At 40.4% G+C, this 19,246-nt stretch overlaps 2 long non-coding RNA genes and 1 pseudogene across 3 annotated transcripts; 1 reads left to right on the top strand and 2 right to left on the bottom strand.

Moving 5' to 3' along the window:
• Nucleotides 1-2,262: 2,262 nt before the first annotated feature.
• Nucleotides 2,263-8,609, bottom strand: LOC138926021 (uncharacterized). 2 transcript variants are annotated; one of them, XR_011442332.1, is made up of 4 exons: nucleotides 8,546-8,609; nucleotides 5,125-5,309; nucleotides 3,005-5,062; nucleotides 2,263-2,915 (listed from the first exon to the last, which is right to left on the bottom strand). It is a non-coding gene; the product is annotated as an uncharacterized lncRNA (long non-coding RNA). The 2 variants fall into 2 exon arrangements; XR_011442331.1 differs by having other exon boundaries at nucleotides 3,005-5,309.
• A 28-nt stretch (nucleotides 8,610-8,637) lies between these two features.
• LOC108130220 (chromatin accessibility complex 16kD protein-like) lies at nucleotides 8,638-18,285 on the top strand (annotated as a pseudogene).
• Nucleotides 9,999-11,138, bottom strand: LOC138926022 (uncharacterized). Its single transcript, XR_011442333.1, has 3 exons — nucleotides 11,086-11,138; nucleotides 10,638-10,776; nucleotides 9,999-10,578 (listed from the first exon to the last, which is right to left on the bottom strand). It is a non-coding gene; the product is annotated as an uncharacterized lncRNA (long non-coding RNA).
• Nucleotides 18,286-19,246: the final 961 nt, after the last annotated feature.

The raw sequence follows: 19,246 nt of genomic DNA on the forward strand, positions 1-19,246 counted from the left end.
CTGCACTTACTCGTGCCGGTTGTAATTGATTGGAAAGCGACGGGGTGAGAGCAGTTCAATCTGCCCAGGCCTTGGCCTGCTAGCACTCTTAGCCAGCTCTTTGACGGCATCGGAATCCAAATCCGTATCCGCGTTCGCATCCGCGACCGTATTGGTACCTTTTGTGGCCCTGGGTCTGTCTGCGGCTCTAAATCAGTCCCGCCCGAGCCCTTTGCAATTGTTTAAAAGCTTTTGCAATATTGTTGGCCACAATGTGGCAAAAGTTTTGCGAGCAGAAAAATGCGCGTATCTCGTGTTTAGCACTTCATATTTATTACCTGTCGAGTGCACTCAAATCACATGCAGCCGTTGTAGTGGGGTCATTGGGACGGACAGGGCAGACCGGAGCTGGGCAGGGCAAAGGGCGGTCGGAAGAGCTGAAGACGAAAGAGTGGATGGTCTGAAAGCGTATCGCCCAACAGGGGCATCAGTTGGTCAGCAAAAGTTTAGCCTTCACTGTTTTGATAAGCATAATTGATGATGCAACCGTGCGGAGCATTGGGGGAAGAAAGCGCACAACATAACGCCGTGACAGGAAGCCCAATGAGCAGGGTAGTGGCACCGCCATCGGCAGGGAACGGCGGGGAGAAAGTCAGGGTCTGCGCCCCACTTAAAGTACAACCAGAAGCCATTTATAGCTCTGCCCATTCCCTTACAAAAAGATATATTTGTTCACATATTTTATGGCACATTTGTGTATTGAGTGCAAGTGCAGAAAAAAATTATCATCGATGGCTTGCGCACCGTTCGAAGCAAAGTGCATCATCACGTCCAAGCGGTATTTCACCCAAGCCACGGTCAAGCTCTCACTCTTTATCGCCCCTTCGTCTTCATTCCAAAGATTTTCGATAGCAAAATACTTGGAATTTCATCGTAAAAATATTGCAATAAACAATGGAAAGGAAAAATATAAAGGCTTAAGCTAAAGCACAACATTGAAAATAAGCGAAAATTATTTTTGTATTTTGAGCATTATGTTAAATTTTCATTTATCATTTATAATTTTCCTATATCAACTTCAGCTGCGCTCGAAGTTAGCTTTCCTTTCTTGTTATACCCTTGCAGAGGGTATTATAATTTTGGTCAAAAGTGTGCAACGCAGTGAAGGAGACATCTCCGACCCTATAAAGTATATATATTCTTGATCAGAATCACCTCCTGAGTTGATATGAGCATGTCCGTCTGTCCGTCTGTCTGTCCGTCTGTCTGTTTCTACGCAAACTAGTCTCTCAGTTTTAAAGCTATCGACTTGAAACTTAGCACACACCCTTCTTTCCTTTGCACGCAGTATATAAGTCGGAACGATCGGAATCGGCCGACTATATCCTATAGCTGCCATATAACTGAACGATCGGAAATGACGCAACTTTCGTGTTTTTGAAGATAGAAAACTGGAACTTGGTACAGATTATATTTTTGGTCAGTTTATCCGACCTACCAAATTTCACAACGATCGTCCGACTATATCCTATAGCTGCCATATAACTGAACGTTCGGAAATGGTTTTTGGTAGAAATACCAACTTTGGTATTGTTAAAGATAGAAGCTTGGGACTTGTTTTAAATTTTGTATTATAATAAATTGGGTTATATTATCATATTCTCATAAGGATCGGCCAACTATATCCGATGTTTGCGATATATATCCGGTTTTAACTGCAAGGGTATATAAACTTCGGCTCCGCCCGAAGTTAGCTTTCCTTTCTTGTATACTTTTAAAGACATTTTTATGTTTATTTATTTCTCAAGGAAAACATATGCTGTGTTTGCTCTTTTTGTACTAAATCTCTTAATACCAATCTAATAAGACAAAAAAAAATTAAAGAGAGCGAAAAAATGTTCAATTACCTCTTAATTTGTATTTTGATTCTTAACTATGTTTTAATCGTACGTTCGCGACCCAAAACATAATTTTATTGTAATTGCTTCGCATTGAGTGAAAGCAGGTGGATGAAACTTTATGTGTTAAGTCATTTAAGTGTAAACTATTGAAATTTATAAAAAAAATCCCGACTTTTTCAAGAAATTTTTGTTATATTGAATTTTAAAGTGGCGTACGTTCGCGACCGTATGTATGACGTACGTATAAAAAATAGTTGTAGATGGAAGTGGCAATCGAAATTAAATTAAATTAAAATTAAAATAAAATTTAAATTCAAATTTTTTAAGAAAATATAAATTTATTTATAAAAACAAAGAGGTAATCAAAAAAAAAAAAATTTTTTTTGTGGAAAAATCGTACGTTCTCGTACGTTCGCGACCGTAAAAATATGTAATTCCGAATATGATTAAAATTTACAAATCTGTATTTATGTATTATTGTTTACAGAGCTTCTTTAATTCTTCCTTAATACCTATTATTCTACGCAGTTTCAATTATCGTGCCTTGCCAATTAAGTACATTGGAGTACCAATTAAATTTTAATAGCACACATGGAGTCAAAGTGCACATAAACGAAGAATTGGACAAAGTTCCAAAAGCCTCTGACAATCCCGTAATCCTTGATCTATCAGGTGCGGCGCGTTCCCTGCACTCATTATATAATATAAAGGCCTGGATTTAAGATTTTCTGCTACCCCAATCGGCCCCAGTCCCCGACCAACCCCTTTGTCCTGGCACGTGCTTGTTATGCCAACAAGCCAGCGTCCGTAAAGCACCCTCTCGCCGGGAAGCCTTCACCGTTTTGTACTTATAATTTGTTGCGGAGGAAACAATCAATAGCGCCGAAGGACTCGGAGGGGCAGCCTTATTAGAACTGAATTCTGGATGAGCACGGGACCTGGACGTTCGTCTGGAGTCCCCGGGGTGTTTATTTTGGCATGCCTGTATGCACGTTTTATAAATACTTAGCGACATGCAAGGGCGCCCATAGGGTTCTGCAAGAAAATCAAATATGAAAAAATACCAACACGTGTGAAGTGTACAGTGTACAGTAGTGGACGTGTACCAGTGTTCACCTACAAACCTTCTCATACGCGGGCATGCAGTGGCGTTTTGAATTTCCGTTTCCGGTTATTTTAATATTACAAGCGAAGGCATTTTGCGCTGAGCTCAGCAAGAGAAGAAAAATAATGTCCTCAGGCTGGAGCCACAGCTGACAAAGAATTCAAGACGCAAGGATGTGGGAGAGCATAAAACAAATGCTTATGCAAGCAAAGCGACAAAGAATTATGAAAAAGAATATTACCACTCGGAGCTCGGAACTCGAGAGTCGGAGCTCGGGACTAGGGAGTCGAAAATCGGGTCCCGGGAGCTTCGCTCCTGACGTGGATTTAAATTAATAGCCCTCGAGCCGTTTGTGTTTCATTTTTGAAATCGCATAAAATATTTCCACACGTAATCAACTCCATCTTTATCATGGCAACCATCGTCTCATTATTTCCCCTGTCCAATGAAAACTGCAGTTCCACGTCCGCCTTTCGGGCTTCACTGCGTCCTGGTTTTGCTTTAATATTCCTGCATAACTTATGTGTGTTTAACGGAAAATTCCACTTTGCCTTGATATCCGGGACCGAAACCGCGACCGTAAAATTAAGCAACTTAGTGCGGTCGGCAGCGCTGGTCTGCCGCAGCACTTGAAAAGTCCACCAGGAACAAAAAGTATTTTAAATTCATTGTCGGGCTGCTAACGTCACGTTGCATTTACGGCGCTAAAGATTTATGGGCGACGGTTCGTCGTCTCATCGACTTAGTGAGTCCCACCAACTAGGGCTCCCAGACCGACCCGCTCAAGCTGCATTCCCGTATATGCTACTTTTCTGAGGTGTTAAATTTGCCATTTGCATAATTGATAAAACCGATGGCCGGAGACGAGGGCTTGCTGAGACATCGGAGTCGGGCACAGTGCTTAGCATGCTGATTTCTGACCTATGACGGATGTCCGCTTGTCATTTCTACTGCCGCCGCCCGGCCTTCTCTGCTCCTTGACATCCGGTTTCTTGCCACATAATTCAGATTTGAGCCATTATGGGCCACTACTTCCGCTCGACCTGTGCACGTCAGCGCGCAAGGAGTCCTGTGCGCCGGGAGTGCATAAATTTTTAGGGCAACTACCTCACGTAATAACTTCGAGAAAATCCCTGGCCTAGCATTGAGCAGACTTCTCGTTATATTTATTTAGCCTCGTCCTGGCCCTACCGCAGCTGGAAGTGTCCGTGTGCGAGCCAAAGAAAAGTTAAATTAGCTTGAGCAAGCGACTGTTTGCTCGAGCACAGTTCAGGTCCCAAATTCCAAGTTGCATAATTTACTTAAACATATTAGTTTAACATATTAAGTTAATAAATAAAAATGGTTTGGTTTTTAAACTCTTAATTATTAAGCCCGAGGAACATAAATACATACTTTAATACCCAGGAAAATGGATCGGAATTTCGGCATCTGCTTCCAAATTACTTTGATAAGCCCTTCGAAAGGTCGACGAATTTATACACTCCTTAACTGAAGTCGGGAATCTATTTACATGGCAGGAAAATGTGATTTAAAACTTAGTTTCAGCGAGACCCGCGGAAGGGTGCAATAAGCTAATTGGAATTAACAGGAATCGAATGCCTAATCCGGTTCTTTGCAGAAACAAAAGTATGGGGCTTCGCCTATGAACACCACACACAGCTAAACAAATTTAAAATACCCCCGGTGTGAATATAAGAGTTTTTGGGGTAAATTAGGTAGGGAAAACCATAATCCCTAAAGAGTCGTCAACACAATTCATCATCTTGAGTTTCTGGAAGTTTATTTATGAGCCCGAAGGCGTCAAAATAAACTGGTGCGCGCTGCGGAAGAAAGCAAATTTCGCTCCGCAGCGCCAGAGGGTCGCGAAACATAAAGTTGCTGGCCTAAATGGCACTATTCACTAGACGCCGTGATACCCAGTAATGGAGATGCCTTTAGCCATCGCTCTAGCCCCACATCGTCATTCATTGTAGCCTGTTTTCCGTAGGAGGCTGGGGGGCGGGGTCAGGTCCCCATTTGTCAACGCGTGCCGACGCCATATAAACTTCACGCAGGCATCACAGGCCCGCGCTCTCTGCTAAAGTGAGAAATTACGCTGACGGCCCAAATGTATGCAATAAAAATTTTTCAACTCACGCACAGCAACTGCGGGACGCATGTCTCAATGGCGGCCATCATGACGACTTCTATGGCCAGGATGGAAAAATGAGGGGCAGCTGATGGTAAGAGCCATTGGCTCTTGTGGGAGTTATTAATTTGGCAGCGGAATGTGAGGTTCTGTTGATGGCGAATGGACGCCCCATTTGGAAGAACACTCTTAACTAGAAAATATTTGTATTTTTTTCAATATTTTACGTTAAGTGGTATATGGTTTAAGTTATTTATATTTTCCGTTAGCGGCTTTTTAAGCGTTTTTATTATTAAAGGGCGAAAGATCAAGATTACTCAAAATTTTTATATCCTCTTAATGGGCAAAAAAATATAACTTCATGTGATTTTTCCTTTGATTTATTTTTCATTGTGCTGCGTTGCACATCAATGTTGCAATCAGATACTTTCTTTTTGCGTTCCTTTTCATCCTGAAGCACTGCGTCACTCTTAATCGAAACTGGCGCTGGAGAATTTAATTTTCAACTGATTGATTACAAGCGATTTAGTAAAATTTCCCCAACGGACCTGCCGGAGAATGGAGGAGAGTGGAATGGTCGCGAAAGGAGCTGCGATGGCGACCATGGAAAGTGGCTAGGGACTCGGAATCGGACTCGATGTGGGACTCAGAGCTGGATTCGGTCTTGAAGCCAGACTTTGGCTTAATCGCCCATTCCATAGTTGCGGGCTCTTGACGTCCCATTTGACTTTTAATGCCCGCTGGTCCGCAACCGAGAGCTGATTGAATGCTGCTTTTTTGAGGAGGGCCAGTGCTCATTGAATATGCTCTTAATATCTCAGAGGCAAGCGAAAAAGCCGAGGAACAGTAGTCATCATCCGATTCGTCCTCGGCACTCGCCCACACTCACATATGTCCTTAATGAAAAATAATATTCAGCGATGCGCTTTTGTCTTCCGTCGTTTCCTGTTTCTGCTGTCACCTTTTGTTCAGCTCGGATGGCATTAATTTATTGTCTGAGGAGCAGCATCTATAAGCATATCCCAAGTTTGCCAAGTTCTTGTCAATTCATTCATTGAATACCCTTTATTGAGTTATTTCTTGGTGCGGCGCAACTTTATCTTAGCTCCTCCAGCCCGTTCTGCTCGTGCTGGCCCTCGTGTTTCATTTGACCCCACAATTTTACCTTTTTTCTCGACTTTCCGACTTTCCGACTAAGAAATTAGCTTGCAAAATTTTTGGTAGTTTATGCACCGTAATAAAAGGCAGAGAAATGAACAGAGAAAGTTTCGGAATTGCCATTCTTGGCAGATCCTTTATTTGCCAGGATTCTTGGCCATTATTAAAAATGCTTGAACGATGCCAAATTGAAATAATTGAGATACTGCCAAAGTACCAGCAGCTCGAAAGTATTCTGCGCCATGCCAAAATCGTTGTCCCTGACTTGCGCCTGTCTTGACGTTCGATTTGGAAGCGTTTTAATTACCGTCCTTCGAAATCCCAGGAAGTATCTAAATAACGATCATAAAACACAAATTAAATCCCGGTCCTCGTTTGTCTATCATGTCCAATTTTATTGTCTTGATTGACTTAAGAATTATTTGGATGCCTGTAGAAAATTCTCTCCCGATGACATCAGGGCACTTCGCTCAAGATGTGTGTCATCCGAGTAGCTTAATTTGCTTCTCCATCAGATATTATAAATGTTTTCTTTATTGCTTTTCGCAGACAACTCTTTTACTCCGGCCAGCAGCTTCAATAAGGAGGAAAGATGAAAAAATAATGTAGTCCTGTCGGGCTCCTTCGTAAATTATTAAAAGCAAAAACAGCAATGAGCAGTTTAATTTACTTTGACCTGCTAATAGAATGCAAACCTAGGTGTGCTCCGTCCCATTAAAAGGAACCAGTTGACTGCATCGAGTCCCCCATTTACATATGTAATCAAAAAGTTCAGAATTTTAAATTCCAAACTTCAGCATGAGTACCTGTATGCGATACAGGTGAGTGACGTATCGTCTGGGAATACATTTGGTTAAGGCACATAAAGCGAGCTTTGTGCTTGCAACCTGGGGCCAAATATTTCGAAGTGCTTTGAGCAGCAATATACTCGCATTTATGCTCCAGTTATTACACACATCATGTACATACATGTGTGTATATGAGTGGAGTGTGCAGTTTCCTGTGCGGATTGTTCATCTCTGATGGTGCATTATAATACGAAATCCAGACTCTGGCAGAATTGGCTTTAAAGCCCAAAATAAAATATGATTTCGTTGGCTCGGTAACGAAGCAAGGTTGCACGCAGCCGGATTATTTCTGGGAATTTTATGGGAGCAAAAACAAAATTTGCCGTCAAACTAGAACCCTTGTAAGCTGTGCGCAAAAAGGCTTGCTCTATGCACCGTCTCTCATTTTCCATTTCCCATTTCTCGCATTTCTCGCATTTCTCTCGGGAAAGTCTTCAGTGCAACCCACAAGAAAATGACTCAGTTACGGCCTCGAACTGCGAGGGAAAGAAACACAAATCGATTCCCACAACGACTGTGATCTGCATTACAGGTACAAGTCGTCCCTAATTGAGAGGGAGCATTGCGTATTCGCCCCGATTCCAGGACGCCTGGCTTGAAACCCCTCACGTATTACTCTGCGGTCTGGATAACTAAATAAAAAGGCAGCATGAATGGATGTCCAGCAGCACAGCCGAGCACATCACAGCAAGTGCTTGTAGTTAGCATCAATCTGGGCAAACAAAGGATCTCGCACACATCCTCCATTTAAAGGAGGAGTCCTCCTACACGCCCCAGTAGGAGTGGGTGATTGGGCGGTGTAATAGGCGGGGGCAAGGGTGGGCCAATTAAGCTTCTGTTTACCCAGGAAAAGGTGCATATAAAAGCACTGCAGCTTTGCGGTGAGGTCCTTTGCATCTGGCAGATGAATAGAAGGACGGAATCAAAAAATTAGGCAGCTACAGCTACCTTTCAGGGCGCGAGCAGTGTTTATTTGGCACAGAGCGATGCGAAATGCAATAAACATGGCACCGGGTCCAGTTGCCATTTGCCATTACCCGAATCATGACTTCCATTTTTCGAGGGCAAAGAATAAGACTGCGCAGCTGAGTGCCTGGCTTTGTTGTCAATTTACGTCAACAGTTCCATTCAAGCCGCACTCGGACCCGAAGGCAAGAAGGGAGAGGCAGCGAGGGCTTCCCTTGCCGCTTCAGATAGATACATACGTACATAGATAAAATTGAACTGGGATTTGGGGATTGCACAAAAGTAACTGAGCAAATTTTCGCAGATAGTTGAGCCCGAGGTCCTGCTCTCGCCCCTGCTGCCCTATATGTCCAAAGCTGATACCTTCAGTGGCGGATGCCACCGAAAATTGGCCAAGCTGGAGTGATGTGGGCGGCTTTTAAGTAGCCGGAAAGTCTCCGGTTCAAAGTTCACTCACCAGCCGGGACAACGCTATGTCAAAAATCGGCTTTATTAATACTGCTACCAACTAAAGACTAATAGTATTAGTCCCAGCTGCAATGTTTAAAGCTCTCAAAATTCGTTTCCCTAGCGGTTGCAATTTGTTCAACGCAGAACAACGCTGAATAATGCAAAGTGGGTCAAATTTGTAGAGCATGCACTCAAAAAATCCCAGCTTTTAGCTAGAAAGGTTGTGAGGAATGGGATATAAGCCAAACTATATAATTTTAACATAATGGCTCCATCACATGGCTTCTCCTCGTCAGGTTCGAATAATATATTAAATATCATATCATATATTATAATATATCATATATCATGTAATTTATATGTTTTACTGCATGACTTTGATGAGATAATTTCTTTTCATTTCGGGGGCTGCAGGGACTCACACTATCTTTTTGGCATTTTTTGGTGTGGTTTTTTTAAGGCGCTCCTTTTATGACTTTTTTAAGAAGCATACTCTGGGCGTGTCTAAGATGCTTTGTCCTAATATGACCAGCTTAGCAAAAATTTATTAGGTAAGTTTTTTAATAAGTCAAAAGTTTTTATTCTTGTTAATATAGAATTATTCCAGCAATATAATTTTACTGCAAAATAGAGGAAGACGTCCCGAAATTCGGATTGTTGGTGGAATCTTAAATAATCTTACTGACCCACAACCGTCTTTCACAAATGGGTATTTTATAGAGGTTTTAAAATTTCGCTTTTCGCACAACGGTCTGACAATTGTTTTGCTTTAATTTAGCGCTTTTATTGTTTGTTTTCACTTGGCGCTTGCCCGAATACAACCATTTTGAAATCAGCGTTTATACTGTGAAATTAAGCACAGAGCGATACTAATCCTATTTTAGTTTGATTGTTTGCTGTGGAATATTTTCCCATTTCCGATGCGATTTAATTTCATGACAAACATAAGCTCTTCATTCACTCCCATCAATACGATATTTGAAGTCTTTCAGAGGGTATTATTATTTTGCAGTGCGATGGAGGCGAAGTCTACATCAGGATATTAACTAACAATATTTAAAAAGCTATTGGAATGATTCAATGATGGGGAAAGCGTATTCTTCAGACCCCATATACTTTGAGATGGTCTTTAAGGGGTATCAAGCTGTTTACTCCTCACAAGACTAGCTGTGTAGCATATAAAAAAAAGGCACTTGCATTTATATCAAAGAAAAAAACGGGTTAGCTGCCGGTTAAGTTTTTATTGGCGTCCAAACGTAGTGCATTTTAGTTTTATTTTGGTTTATGGTTTGCCAATCGATGGTATTACTGAAAATCTATTGAGCGATGCAAACAATCAAACTGCAAGCCCTGGAATCGAAACCGAATCGCAATTGGGCACCGCAGGTTTGCGTTCTGAATTCGAAGTGTCTGTAAATAAGAATGGCGCAAATAGTTCCATCGGCAGAATTTTTTAAAAGAATATATTTTTTAAAAAGCGTCTTATTTACGAAGTTACAATAGTTTCGAACGTGCTTAAAGGCACCTACATTGAGGAAATATAACTCAACCTCCGTGTGTTGGCCTTTGCTTCATTTCTCGTCAACCCACCCCCAGTGAAATTCCCTCCGTTTTTAAGGAACCGTTTAGAGGAATTAAATATATTCACCGAATGTCTGGCCATAGCTCAGCTGCCTTGGAAAATATTTTATTATAAAAAAAGTAACTTCCACTGGGAATACGACCACAAACAAGTGGTCTGGTCAGATACTCGGTTGGCATTTTTAATTTGTCTAAAACGAAAAGCGAAATTAATCACGCGCTCTCGGCTTTCCTTTCTAAGTTTCTGTATTATGCATTTTTCAGGCACTTTTCATTTCTTGAACGTTTTAGTTTTGCTTTGCCGTATAATTTCGTTTTCAGTTTCTGCGAATCACGTGCACCTATTCATTATGTGCATTTGGGGGCTTCTGATTCCAGTCTTCTTTACAATTTTGGCCGCGTATTTTCATGAAAGTCCACAAAGGTGACAGCTCCCAGCCAACAGAATGTGCAATATAGCTACAATATGTACTCGATATACATTCAATATAAAATATGCCAAGATGTGAAAGGCATACCAACTACTTTTGATTAGAATCACTTCCCGAGGTGACGCCAGCTCGTCCGTTTGCCGGCATTTTGGATGATCGGAAGTGTTAAAGCTTTAAAGGCATACTCTTTAGAATCCATTTGATATGGAGGTCCCTCTAAGATTCCCTGTATAATGATATAGAACGATACAAATTTCAATGACTTTCGGGTGTTTGGTTTTAAAAGTTGAGGATTTTTAAACAGAGCTTTTATCAAGTCGATTTAAATTATCAGCAAGAAATATCAGATCCCTCCAACAAGTTTTAAAACACGCCGACTATCCAGCAAAGGCAATCAGCCATTTGTGAGCTGATGTAGAGACACGAGCTGGAAAATAGCTTGATACAAATGACTTTTCTGCTAATCTTGGCAGCAGTCTCTTAATATACTTTAACTAAAAACGAAACACGTACTATGGATATGAAAGCAACTCACATGTTTTACGCGTACTTAACATTAATTTCACTTTCTTCTGCATTGGCGTACAGACACCGAGAGAATGAACTTTAATGGGAGCGCAGGGGGAGGAAATAAGTTTAATATCAACATAATTAGTCACGTAGTTGTTATGTTTGTTTTAATGTGACGACGGACGCGTTCATAATTTCCCATTATGAGTGTGTAGTACTCTCTGTTGTCGTTGCCGCAGCTGCAGATGTTATAAAATAAAAAAGGCAAAGACAAGGAAGAAGTGACGGCGATTTCACACAACCATTTGCCAATAAGTTCATATTAGCTGTATTGCTCCACCCCGGGTTCATTAGGGTCAGTGCTTGTCAAATTGCAGCGCTGAATCGAAATCGCACCCACGAAATGCTCTAGAACCCGCTAGCTCTTGGGGCAATTTGCATTTAAATTACAATCATAATTATCAGAAGAGGGCGAAGAGCGAAGCACCTGAAGTGGGAAAGAGTCCCGCCCCGACGACGTGAGACCCGTTTCGGCTACACAGCCGCTAAATAGTTAGGGAACCAGTTATAGATGCAGATTCAGATACAACTATATCAGCCATCTGGAAGATTTATCACTCCCGAAGCAGAACTTTCACGAAAGTTCACAGACTGACAACCGCTGCTAGCTTACAAAGTACTCGGCACTCCGACGTGAGTTGGCTACGTGAGGCGCATGCGCAGCCGACCCAACATAATGGAACCTAAAGGTATACCCACCAAGTAGCTGAGCCGCACAGCTGTTTGAACACATTTTCTTTTTACATTGATAGGTATCTTGTATACTGTAGAGATGCAAATACAGTATTGCATATTCTATTGACACTTTTGTCAGATAAAGAGATTTTGTCTGGTGCTTCGAAAAGATAATATACAATTTATCAATTCTTGGGTTAAAAACTATTTATAAAAACTTTCGTGGATTTGAAAAAGGAGAATCGGAAGAGTTTTAATAAAAATAGTTTAATACATCTGAAGACATAAAAAAATCTCCAACTGATTTTTTATGATTTTAATACTTATAAATACATATATTTTGAATAAAAAATAAATTAATAACTCAAAAACATCCCTGTAAAAAACGTATTTTGTCGTTGTCGATGAATGAACCTATGTATTAGGTTGTAGGATTTTACCTCAATGAAAGGATTCGGTCAATTATATCCGATAGCTACCATATAACTAAACAATCGAAAAGGTCATAATGGTGGTGTATAAGCTGACACTTCACTATATGCAGGGCTATAGCAACGGCGCCTCCGTCCGAAATTAGCTTTCCTCTCTTGTTTGGGACTAAAACTGAATCAGTGTGAACGGGGAAAACCAATTGGTATTGGATGCTGATCTCGGATGCATCTGGAAATGGATGCAGTAGCGACCTGCCTCGTCGCCCACCAGAGGTTGAAACGGACGTAATTTGAGTTGCTGATCCAGGCGCTTAGAATTATGCGACCTCCGTGAGGATTTTGAAAACAAAATTTAGGCTGACCTTGCGCCACAATTTTTTTTTGAGCGAAGCTAGAAACTCTTTGAATGCAGGAACTTGGGGCAGAGCGGTACAGCCTGCTGAGGGTGGTTGCTTTGTGGCAATGCTTTCAAAAGGGCGAAAGCTGAATGCCATTCGGGCCATTTTCACCCACGGCAGCGCCGACTACATAGGTTCGAAAAATGAAGTTAAGCCAACGAAAGCCAACGCTTTACTGGCTGGGTATTTATCAAAAGGCTGCAATTGAAATGCCGGGCGCACATCTACCTTAGAAATCTGCTGGGCGCTCTCAAAACATGAAAAGCTACCGTCTAACTTGGCCAATTGAGTCACTTGAGGATCACGCGCACAGGGGAATTCAAAGACTGTCTGAAAAACTAAATCGCTTCAGTCAATTTTCACGGCAGGGCATTGTGAATGCCCTTAGCTAGGGCGAAATTTAAGGAGGGCAGCGTGGGGAAAGACTCGCTTTTGGACACTAAAGTAGTAAAATAATTTTCGTTAATCGAAAGTTGCGACGCACGTTTGACGGCATTGCCGGGGCCAAGCCGTAACGGCCGCCAACGAAGCAAGCAACAGAAAAAAGCCGAACGACACGCTGCGCTCATAAAAAGACAATAAAAAAGTGACATTTTGGCCAAAAGCTATTGGCATAAACTGAGCCAGGGAAAAGTTAACAAGCGCCGGCGATAAACGGTAGTGCGGGTGGCACGCCAATGGAAGTGGCAGTGGCAGGGGGACTGGAAGTGGGAGTCAAAATCAAATCACAGCCAAAGTGGAAAACAACAATGCCGAAGCAGCATTATTGACAATTTACGTGGACTTGACTCTGCCACTCGGACATTCCGCTCATCTTGATTTTTTTCCGCTGTTTTTTCATCTGGCTACCCGCTGTTGCTCTTGGCCGTTGACTCTTGCCCCCGGTTGTTAGCTGGATTTTGGTTACTGGGTGGGTGTTGGGGGCTAGTGTCTCTGTCCTCACGCAAAGTGCAAATAAATTGGAGTGCGTGTGGGATGGGTGTCTGTGAGGCGGCTAGGTGGCGGGGAAAGTGCTTTATAAGTGCCACTTCATCAAATCAAAACCAGCCGATTCAACAAAACGAGAGTAGTTTTTTTATTTCTGACGCTATTAAATTTGATTTCCAAATGAAAACATAATTACACGGCCAAGTAAAAACGTCACGGCATTTCTATTATGCCAAAAACGCATTCCAAGTAAGGCAGGACACAATAATTTGGGTTGGTAAAATGTAACTAACAACGCATTTATACCAAAACCCACAATCAAAATTATTCTAAACTTACATCTTATAAATTTGTGCCTCGTGGAATATTTTTGAGTATTGAAATTAGGGACCGGAAATACCAGGTCATACTTGATTGGACTTTAAAAAGTAATTACTAAGAAATGGATTATACTTAGAAATTATTATAATTTATCCGAAATCTAGCATTTTGTTTTAAAGAAAAATTTTATTTGATATCCTTAGTAAGGATTTTTTAACTCATTTTAACTCCATTTTTTAAACTCATGTCTCCTTAAAAAATCTACAAGCCATTTATTCTAGAGAGGTAATTGAATCTCGGTAAATGATATCCCATTTAGACAGTTTGTTAAGGACCGGTATAAGGTTAAACTATTTTTAGATTTTTCCAAGCGTAACTGCTAGAGTATATGCTGTCCGGCTCCGCTCGAGAGTTAGTTTTCCTTTCTCGTTTTTATTAATTTGGATTGTGTTTCTGGGTCAATTCCGCAGACGGAAGCCGCTTGACTAGAATAAACTTTTTCCGCTCTTGCGCTTGGCTTTGTAAACGCGAAGGCAGTCCCAGTGCCCGGACTTCGGACTGGCAAAAAGACAAGACCGAAATACAAGCCCAGCCGTATTTTATGGGCCTTTGTTAGCTGCTTAACACTTTATTTATTATGTTTTCGCTGACTTTCTTTGTCAAGATATGTATTTTTCATAGACTTGTCTTTCTGTAGCCCATTGAATAGAGCTGGCCATGAAAGAGCCAACCTTTGAGAATACCAGATACGGTTTTTGCAATAATTAACTTTTTACTCTTTGGACTGTGCTTTAGTTTCTGCGTTATGATAGAATCCATATTGAACTGGAGCTAAGAGTAGGCCGGAGAAATAAGAAACCTACAAGAGATATTGTACCATTTATCATCTAAATGACTTGACACTTTCCGATAAGGCTTATGTGTATAACATCTCTACCAAAAAAAAAAAACTATACTTGTGCTCTACAAGATTCATAGATTCTACTTTTTTTTTAGTTTTGTATTGATAATATCGTTTATTACCCAAGTAAGTAGCTTCTGCTTAACTAGTAATAATTGTCATACAATAGTGTAAGTTCTAAATATGATTCTTTTTTGGATTAAGAAACTGCGTATGAAACGATAACTTAGAATTCATTTTCTTCAGATACTTCAAAGTCCTTTACATCGATTGACAATACACTATAGTTTCCTTAAAAATAAATCCATTTCCATTTTGTAAGAACTATTTTTGCCGCAAAAGGTTCCCACCAAAAAGATCGCCAAAAATTAATTTCCTACTCAATTGTGGCCTTCTGGCGCACAAGTGGATTTAATTTGTGTACAAAAATAGCTTTCCCAACATTTTTCACCAACATTAAAGGACAAATATTTACAATTATTTGGGATTATTAAGTTGTTAGACTTTCTAGGAATAATTTAATCTATCGCAATTAGTAAGCGATGGTCAAATAAACAAGAGCTCTGATACAGGGCTCGCCTAGGCTATCCTTAGCCACTCCTCAAGAAGTAATTACGCAACGGAAACAGTATCATCCGACTAAGTTAGCGTATCCATAATCAAGAGTCTCAGCCCAACTCAACTGAATAGTTTTCTGTCATTTCCGACGCACCTCATACCAATTGTTATTGCTGTTTTTCCTGTTGATTTTGTCTGCCCAGGTCTTGCATAATGCGCATAATACAACTTGAACGTTAGGTAATTTTAATTGACGTTTGGCTTGATTGATTCTCTAGAGTCTGGAGGCCAAAACCAGGGCAACAGCGCTGAGAGCGGGCTAACTTTGTCTATTTTAGTTTATCATTCCCAAAGCAAACACAGAACAATAAACCGACACCGCCCCCGCCCCCTGGACGTCCTAATGACAGTGCACTTTTGACCGCCCAGCCACATAAATCAGTTGCAATTATGCTGAAAACCCAAAACTGAACTTAATTCTCAATTTTCAATGGTAATCAATTTTGTAATTGAAGATTCCTTCAGAGGCTTCCACCGCCGTCCCAGCAGTCGCAGCCGTCACTGCTTACCGCTGCAGTCACCGGCGACCGGTGACCGTTTCAAAAATTTTGGTTCGATAGACAAATGGAATACCTGAAACTTGAAACTGTAAAGCCCTTACTCTGCCTCGCTCAGCCTCCGACTCACAGTCTTTTGTGTCTATTTACAGTTTTATGCTTTTAATTCTTATTTAAAATTGCATGCTCATCTCTTAAGTGGGCAGCTGCATTTAATTTTATTTATTCATGTTTACCCAGCCTCGCTCCGTTCTTACAACGTTCTTTCAACGTTCGCCGCTCAGCTGCCTTTTAAAAGCCAAGCGGTTGGACAGTTTTCCGTTTCGCTTTACTTTATCATGAGAAAATTATGATTTTTATTAGTTCCACTGCACAACAGCGTGGCGACTTCTCTGCTTGGCTGCTTTGTTTGCCTTGTCCAACTGCCTTAAGCCCCGTCCTTTTAGATCTTTTCCAAATAATTGCAGTTGACAGCAAAGAATTTTTGAGTTGTGCTTTCCGATCGATTTTCCCACCTTCTGGGGCTTTCCCTCTAAGCGGTCACAAGGGTTTATGTGCCAATGTATTTGGATAAGACGGATCAAATGACATTACTTATTTTAATTCGAGTTCGAGTTCAAGTTCCAAATCGGATAGCTTTATCTCTTGAGATTTTTTTCTTATCTCTTTGAGATCCACGTTCAAAATTTTAGCCTGTTTGTATGGAAAATTATACATATATGTATGTATGTTTATATATCGGTATATCTCGTCTAAAAAACGGCCGATTTCGATTAAATTTGTTTTTCAGTTATATGTATGTATATTAGCTATAGGCAAATTTTGAAACAAACTTGAACTTCCTGCACACAGTATAAACATATGTAGGTCAAAACGGCATGGATCGGCCGACTATATAATATAGCTGCCATATGGATGGATTCTATTTTTGGCCCAACTTTCCCAGAAATAACCCACTTTCGTGTTTTGGAAAATAGCAAGTTGCAACTTCCAACAGATTATATTTTTGGTCAATTGATGCGACCTACCGAATTTTATAATGATCGGCCGTTTATATCTATATCCGGCCGCCTATATCGGAAATGGTATTTGTTGATTAACTTTGATATTTTTCAAGATAGAAGCTTGGCACTTTTTTCTAGATTTTGTGTTCTTATAAATTGGTTTAATTATCATAAGGATTCTCATAATGAACGGCCAACTATATCCGATTCGATTCGATTGTAACTTCAAGGGTGTATCAGTTACGGCTCCGCCCCAAGTTAGCTATCCTTTCTTGTTTTTAATTTTTCTTTCACGTGCCAACTAAGAAAAGTTTTTAATAGGAAGTTTTATATTGCATTTTTTGGACACAAAAGTGGATATCAAATATTTCGTGCATTTTATTTATTTATTATTTAATTTATGCATTTAATTTATTTTCAGTGTATTTTTTTACGATTTAGGCATTTGGTAAAAAGTGTAACAGATATCTAAAAAATATTGCCTTGAAATGAAGCACGATTATATAGCGGCTTAAGGAACCGAACTGATCAACAAAAACTAAGCCGGCAACTGAAACTATAGAGAATAATGGCGGAACACGACAAATCAGGCCGAGGCCCCAGCTCGGATACCTTCCTGCCCCTTAGCCCGGTGCAGACGATCATGAAGAGTTCGGACACGGGACTGATCACCAACGAGGTGCTCTTCCTTATGACCAAGTGCACGGAGATGTTTGTCCAGCATTCGGCCAGCGAGGCGTACATGGAGTCGTTCCCGGCATCGCAACAGCCCTCAACCGAGAACCTGAAAGAACCTGGAGTTTCTCCTGCAGATCGTACCGGAGAAGATCCGGGTGCATGAGTTCCAGGAGATGCTGAGACTCAATCGGTCTGGCGGTTCGGACGAGGACGATGATTCCGGTTCGGGTTCCGAGTCGGACGAGTGATGGATGGCCATGGATTCGGACTCGGATCCCCCTAGTGATCCTCCTCTTCCTCTGCCACCGCTTCCACCATCGACTGATTTACCATCATCCCCCGCACCGCTGCTATCTTAGGAGATATAACCGTAGGTCTATATAGGCTAGCCGATATGTAACTGCTTGAACGTCCTCCAGACGACTCCCAGCTGCTCCCCAGCGAGTGCGTGTTGTCTAGAATGCGATAAGCTAGAAGATTGGCCATAATTTGAAGAGCAAAGAACGGTTATCTCTGGCCGCCACTTATTTACCAGTTTGACTACCAATCGAATTATGTATTTTAAACATAGCAATTAAGTAGTCCGGCTATTTAATTGTAATCTAAACTCCCCCTTCTCCCCTTGCATAATTATTACATACATAAATATTCATCTAATTATTAAGCGTAATTGTATACATTTTTAATTAAGTATATCCCAAAGTATGTGTATGTCTTATAGATACATTATATTTTTTTTTTTTTAAAAGGAATTATATATGAAAAAATATTGGTTATACGGCTTATAAAGCTATGCATTGGATATAATTGTTTAAATTGGTTATAAAGCTATGCATCTTTAAATTTAAAAAGCTTACGTAATCTTAAGGTATTTTAAAAAATTTTAAAACATAGGGTGGAAATATTTAAGCAACTAACATGTCAAATTTTGTTCAGCATTAGGAGAAACAAAATAGTACAAACAGACAAACAGGACACATTAGGTTTCATTTTGGAAGCAGAAGAATAATCGGGTTTTCTTGAAAAACTTCCAAACGAAAAGTCGGATTGGGATGGTTGAGGTGTTCTGAAAAAATAATTAATCTGGAGACTTCAAGTTAGTGAAATTAATTTAATTTCATTTCAAATTTACGCAAATTTCTCCAAAACTGGTAGGCTGTTACAAAAACAAACATTGCTCTAGTTGGAGGGCAATACCTTTCGTTTGACTTATGACTTATTCAGTTCAGACGCACACAGAAATTCTACGGTTTTTAAAGTGTTTTCACGCGCACGCTAATGCATGCGGTTCTCCACCTCGTGCACTGCCGTGCTCTAGATAACAAATAATCTCGTCTAAAAAAAATTCGGAAATTAGGTCCTTTCTGTATTCATTTGCAAAACGAAGAAAAAGTATTCTTTAAGGAATTTTTTGTGAAATAATCAAATAATAACTTCTTAATAAATTATCGGGATCATTGAGGTATCAATGAAGTCCCACTACATCCAATTAACATTTTTTTGCTTTCACCCAAAGTTGCAACAAACTTTCTGACTTTTGGAAAATGTTTTGATAAAAATTATCGATTATAAAATTAATTTTATATTGCACAATAATTTTAAAACGGACACATCCCAAAAATTAAATTCATTGTAAACTCTTTGCCACTGTTTCAAAAATCTTAACGAGTGTTTAA

This window comes from Drosophila bipectinata, chromosome 2R (genome assembly GCF_030179905.1).
Source record: "Drosophila bipectinata strain 14024-0381.07 chromosome 2R, DbipHiC1v2, whole genome shotgun sequence".
In the NCBI taxonomy this organism is placed as follows: domain Eukaryota; kingdom Metazoa; phylum Arthropoda; class Insecta; order Diptera; family Drosophilidae; genus Drosophila; species Drosophila bipectinata.